Source organism: Pteropus alecto, unplaced genomic scaffold (genome assembly GCF_000325575.1).
Source record: "Pteropus alecto unplaced genomic scaffold, ASM32557v1 scaffold196, whole genome shotgun sequence".
Taxonomy (NCBI): domain Eukaryota; kingdom Metazoa; phylum Chordata; class Mammalia; order Chiroptera; family Pteropodidae; genus Pteropus; species Pteropus alecto.
The window spans coordinates 937,755-943,779 of NW_006439717.1; the positions used below are offsets into that span (position 1 = coordinate 937,755).

Below are 6,025 nucleotides of genomic sequence, written 5' to 3' on the forward strand. Positions count from 1 at the left end.
GCCCACAGCGGGGCGGAGCGCACCTGCTCCGGGCTCTGACCGACGGCCCAAGGAGCCAGAGCCCTGGTCGCAGGCAGGCTCTTCGCGCGCCCGCAACTCTTTTGCCTTCCCGCCCTTGCCACCCGCCGCCTCCAGATCTCAGCCTGCAGTTTCCCAGTCTTCGCGGCTTAGCTGGTGCGTCCGCCCTGCACGGCGCTCAGAGCGACTAGATCCCGCGCGCTCGATAGCAGGACCAGGGGCTGGACCGAATATAGGGGTATCTTTCACTTCACAGAGAGTGCTTTTATTTGACGCGTATTTATTTTTAGCACTTTTTAATTCATTCATTAACCCAACAACTATTTGTTAAGCAACTGTATGTGCCAGGAACTGTTTCAGGCACTGGACATACAGCAGTTGGGAAAAAGCAGATCCTCCAAAATCCCTGCTGTCATGGGGCGTACACGTGCTTCTCACGTTACCCTGAAGTTAACTTTTTGAGATTTAGAGCAGGGACCTAATCTTTTATGGGAATTAAAGATATGAGATAAATACTATGTTGGGCAGATATGGGAATTATAACCTAAAGCTATTTAATGAATATGCTGAAGGACTCAGGGCTCGTAACTGACAGGGCTCCAGGCTCCAGGTGTAGAAAAGGATCAAACACCTTCCCTCCAAAGCCTGTGTAAAGATGTTTCCTTTTTCCTTTATCCATCAACACATAGCAGAGCCTGTATTCTGTGCTGGGAACTGTGCTAGGTTCTGGAGGTACAAAGAATTCTGAACTGGGTCTCTGCTTGCAAGGAGCTTTGAGTCTAGACTGGGAGAGGTAGGAAAACCACCAACACAAAGTAGAACTGTTAAATTAGAGGTGACAGGTGGGAGGAAAGGAAAAGGGATTCATTCTTGGGGGCTACTTCATTGTGGTTTTCATCACAATACCTAGATAGCCTCACACAAGGGCCTAGTCCTGTGGTTTTCAAACTTCATTATTGAGATCTTTAGGCATAGCAGAAGTGGTTCAGAGGTTCCACAAACTTTTATCAATCACATTTTATTTTTAAAGTTTTTATTTTCTCTATGAGGTATTTCTTAGAATACATAGACATCTGTTTTAAAGAGTAAAAAAATCGTAGAAGATTTATTAAAAACAGCAGAGCCCTGACTCCATCATCTCTTCGGCTTTTCAATGTTTCTTTTTGGCATTGTTCTTCCTATCTCTGGCCGTCCTCCAGCTGTCCCCTCCCCATTACAGGAATCCAAGGAGATGTGTCCATCCAAAGACCATTTACTTCCTCATAGGCCATATTTTGAATATATGAGACCCTGGAATTCCCTGCCCTGGAATTCCCTGCCCAGCTTGCTTCCTGGGCCTGTACCAGCTTCTTTCTTGGATCTGTCCTCCCCAGGGAGACCTTGCTGATGGTGTGGGCATCCCTAGGCCTGAGGGGTAGCTCAGGGGCAGCTTTTTGCAAGATATGTGAGCACAAGCTGGGGTATCCGCAGGAGCCTGAGGCTCTCTCATAAAGGACAGAGGCACAGGCAGAGGGAAGCGGGGTGAGGGGTCAGGCAAGAGCCAGGAGCTGGGGGCTGCTATTTTCTAGTGCAGAACTGAGGTTTCCAAAAATTTTAATTTAGAACTTGGCCTTCCAGGTCCTTAAAAAGGTATATTTGTAAAGTGAGGAGTTTAGCAGGTATTTTATTTAACAATTAGCTTAATTTATAACATTAAAACATTTAGTATGTAAGTCTATATTATTGTCTTGTCCAGCCCCACAAATAATCGGAGATTTTCCCTTCCTCCCGTCCTACCCCTTGCTTATACCTCATTCTCATCTCCTGTCTGCCTAATTTAATTAAGTAGTTTTTAGTTTTTGTTAGTTCAATTTTTAGTTCTTACAATACAGTGACTACATATGCTATTCAGAGTTGAGCTGTATAGAAAACTTTGATTACCCTTTCCTACACAGCTTTTTTCTTTTCCTGAAATTAATAATTATCTTGTTTTTTCATTTGTTTAGTTTTCTATGTATTTATCACAAAATCTGTCTCAAAATCTTCCCCCTGTTGTCTAAATCCCTTTTCAGAATATCTAGATATAGCAGATACTCTACCAATTTCACCTTGAAGACGTCTCTGCTGGAGCCTCTGACCTGCTCCAATCTGAGTGTTTATCCTCTATTCTGCTGTACATCCGGCAACCTGGCATCTCCTTTCTCATCCTCCTGGGCATTTTCTTTGTCTCCTTTGTTGGACCTTTTATTTGCCTTATTCCATGTCTTTCTCTTTTTTGATTTATTCTCTATTTTTGGTGGAGACCATCTTCCAGAAGCTTCCTAAGAAAGGAGGTGGTAAATTGTTTTGAAACTGCATGTTTGACATTGCCATTATTCTGCTCTGACACTGGGTGGGAATTGATTTTCTTAGGAATTTTGAAGACATTGAAACATTACCTTCTGGCTTTCAATCATTGCTTTTGAGAAGTCTGAAGCCTTTTAACTCCTAATCCTGTGACTTTCTCCCTGTCTCTGAACCTCTCCTTGTCTCCAGTGTTCTGAAATGGCAGTGATATATTTTGGTGAGAGGCTATTTGTTGTGTTGGACACTCAGTGCCCCTCACTTCTGGGAAATAATCCTGAATCATTCCATCGATGATTTCTTCCCTTCTATTTTCTCTGTTCTTTCTTTTCTGGAACTCCTATAATTCAGATGATGGATCTGCTGGACTGGTCCTTCTGATTTCTTTTTTTTTCTCTCTTTTCCATCTTTTTACTTGGTTTTCTTGGAGATTTCCTCAATTTTATCTTCTCATTCTTCTACTAAGAGAACTTCTACTGAGTTTTCAATATTTTAAAGATTTTTATTATTCACCTTATTTTTATTCTCTGAATATTGCTTTTTTAAAAAAATCATCTTACTTTGTTTCAGAGTTGCAATAGCTTATCTAATCTCTGAAGCTATCAATAGTAGTTTTGTTTAAGTTTTCTTCTTTCTGCCTAATCATATGTTTGTCTAAATTTCTTCTTATGTTGTTTTGGTCTCTTTCATGTTAGATTCTTTTCTTCCTCAGTTGTCTGTTCATATTTGAGGATAAGTTACCAAAAAGCCTATTGGTAGCATTTGTGTTCTGTGGGCTCAGGTACATGGGTGGGACTTGTCAGCTACAAGCTTCAATGAAGGGAACCTCTGATGTCAGCATCTTTAGGACTCCCTTCTCAGGGTGGTGAGCAGTCTGGCACAACCAATACCATTTTGCATATGGTTACCCCACTGCTGCCTTAGGATCCATCCTTCTCTAGTCTAAGTCAGTAACTATTTATCCACATACTTTCCAGTTTCCTAAAGTATTTGGCTCTTATCTCCTGTCCTGTTTCCCGGTCCTTATGGATTTATGCCTTTACAAAATCCCTTGCTATAGTTTTAGTGTATTTTTAGTAGAGCAAAATTAAATACATGTTTTCAATCTACCATTTTTACCTAGAAACTTTAAATATATTTTAACTTTTTAAAACAGTAGTTCAAAAATATATACACTCAAATGTCCTACATATCAAAGTTTGGGGTTCATGAAACAGGCTTGTTGACGTTGGATGATTTTATAACAGAGCTATCATGAAGTAGAACTTATAAATGTATTCTAATAAGATACTGCTTTTAACTGTTTTAGATAGCAAGGTTCTACAAAAAGCTTTACTTGGAAAGGGGGTTGACTGTGTTTTTAAAAAAACTTTACGAACATCTCTCCTGGGCTAGTGATCACCGAAGTTTGGCCCTTGGACTGTGGTGAAGGTGTTGCTACTGGCCCAGAGATGCATGGGAGAGGAGTTTGGAAGAGGGAGCATCCTAGCCCCAAGGAAATGGGAATGAAAGTAGAGAAGACTCACCACCTGAAAAAAGAGGAAGGGTTCTTTTCTTTTTTTTAGGCAAGGCAACCCTTGGTTGACCTCACAGATTGCAAGGACCTTGTCATCTTACAATCTCTTATTTTTTATTTTTTATGCCTACAGCACCTGTCTTCTTAGGTGGTCTCCTATCCAAGTACTAACGAGGCCCAACCCTGCTTAGCTTCTGAGATCAGACTGGATCGGGCTTGTTCAGGGTGGCATGGCCGTAGACAGAAAGGGTTATTTTCTTACACCCTCCAATACTTTCTTGACTAACTTCCAGTCCCTTGCACTATCTGCGCATAATCCCTCCACAGTCATAGGCATTATAAAACATTACATTTTTAAAAATCAGCTTTATCAAGGTGTAGTTTACATATAATAAAATTCACCAATTTAAGTGTACAATACAGTGAATTTTCACAGATGTATACAGTTGTGACCACCACCATAATCATGACATAAAACATTTCCTTCACTCAGAAACTTCGTTTGCTCCCTTTTGCAGTCAGTCTCTTCCTCTTTGTCTGGCTCCTGGTATCTACTGATCTGCTTTCTATCATTATAGTTTTGCCTTTCTAGAATTTCATATAAATGGAATCAAACAGTTTGTAGTAGTTTGTGTCTGACTTCTTTCTCTTAGTATAATGCTTTTGAAATTATCCATGTTATTGCATGTATCAGTAATTCATTCCATTTTAATGTGAAGTAGTATATTTCATTGCGTGGACATACTACAATTTGTTTATCCATTCACCAGTCGATAGACATTTAGGTTGTTTACAAGTTTGTGCTGTAACAAATAGAATTGCTTATGAATATTTGTGTATAGGTCTTTGTGTGGACATATGTTTTCATTACTTAGGAGTGGGATCACTGGGTTGTATGGTAATGCATATTTAACTTTTTTAAAAAACTGCCATACTGTCTACGGCCATGCCATTCTGAACGTGCCCAATCTCATCTGATCTCAGAAGCTAAGCAGGGTTGGGCCTGTTTAGTACTTGGATAAGAGACCACCTCGGAATACCAGGTGCTGTAGGCATTTAAAAAAGAAATCTGAAAAAAACTGCCAAACTGTTTTCCAAAGCAGCTGTACCATTTTACAGTCTCACCAGTAATATATGAGGGTTTTATTTTCCCAATATCCTCCTCAACACTTGGTATTGTCACTTTTTATTTTCTAACTCTTCCTTGCCAGCTTGGCATCTCGTTATGGTTTTAACTTACATTTCCTTAAGAACTAATGATGTTGACAATCTTTTCATGTGTTTATTTACCATCTGTATATCTTCTTTAGTGATGTGTCTATTTAAATCTTCTACCCCTTTTAAAAACTGGATTATTTTTCTTTTTGTTATTGAGTTATAGTAGTTCTTTATATATTCTGGATACAAATCCTTTATGAAACATGTTTTGCAAACAATTTTTTTCAGTCGGGCTTCCATTTCATTTCTTTTTATGTCTATGTTTGTAAGGAATACTGGATTTTTATTTTTATAATATCTTTGTCTAGCTTTGGTAGCAAGGTCATGCTAATCCCATAAAATGAGAAGTGTTCCCTACCATGCAGTTTTCTGGAAAGGTTTGTATAGAATTGTATTGTATTATTTTTAATTTAAATGTTTGGCAAAATTCACCAATTAAGCCATCTGGGGCTGGAGTTTTCTTTGAGGGAAAAACTTTTAATTACAAATCCAATTTCTTTAATAGATATAGGGCTTGTTAGGTTTTCTCTTCTTTAGTGAGCTTTGATACATTGTCTTTTAAGGAATTTGTCCACTTCATCCAATTTACCAACTTATTGACAAAGTTTTTTTCATAATATTCCCTTATTATTCTCACTGCAGTCGGTAGTGATGACTCCTATCTCATTACTATTGTTGATAATTTGTGTCTTCTTTTTGTTTTTCTTGGTAAAATTTGGCTAGAGTTTTGTCAATTTTATTAATCTTTTCAAAGAACCAAGTTTTGATTGCATTGACTTCCTGGTTTTTTTTTGTTTGTTTTATATTTTATTGATTTCTACTCTTATCCTTATTATTTCCTTCTGCTTAGTTTCAGTTTCTATTCTAACTTTTCTAAGTTTTTCTTCTTTAGTAGCATCTCACAAATTTTGATATGTCATGTTTTCATTTTCACTCACCTCAAAATATTTC

The 6,025-nt window shown here is 38.4% G+C and overlaps 2 pseudogenes; one reads left to right on the plus strand and one right to left on the minus strand.

Annotated features, from left to right (window-relative positions):
- Nucleotides 1-3,980: 3,980 nt before the first annotated feature.
- On the minus strand, nt 3,981-4,098 carry LOC112483884 (annotated as a pseudogene).
- A 694-nt stretch (nt 4,099-4,792) lies between these two features.
- LOC112483880 lies at nt 4,793-4,911 on the plus strand (annotated as a pseudogene).
- The last annotated feature ends 1,114 nt before the right edge of the window (nt 4,912-6,025 follow it).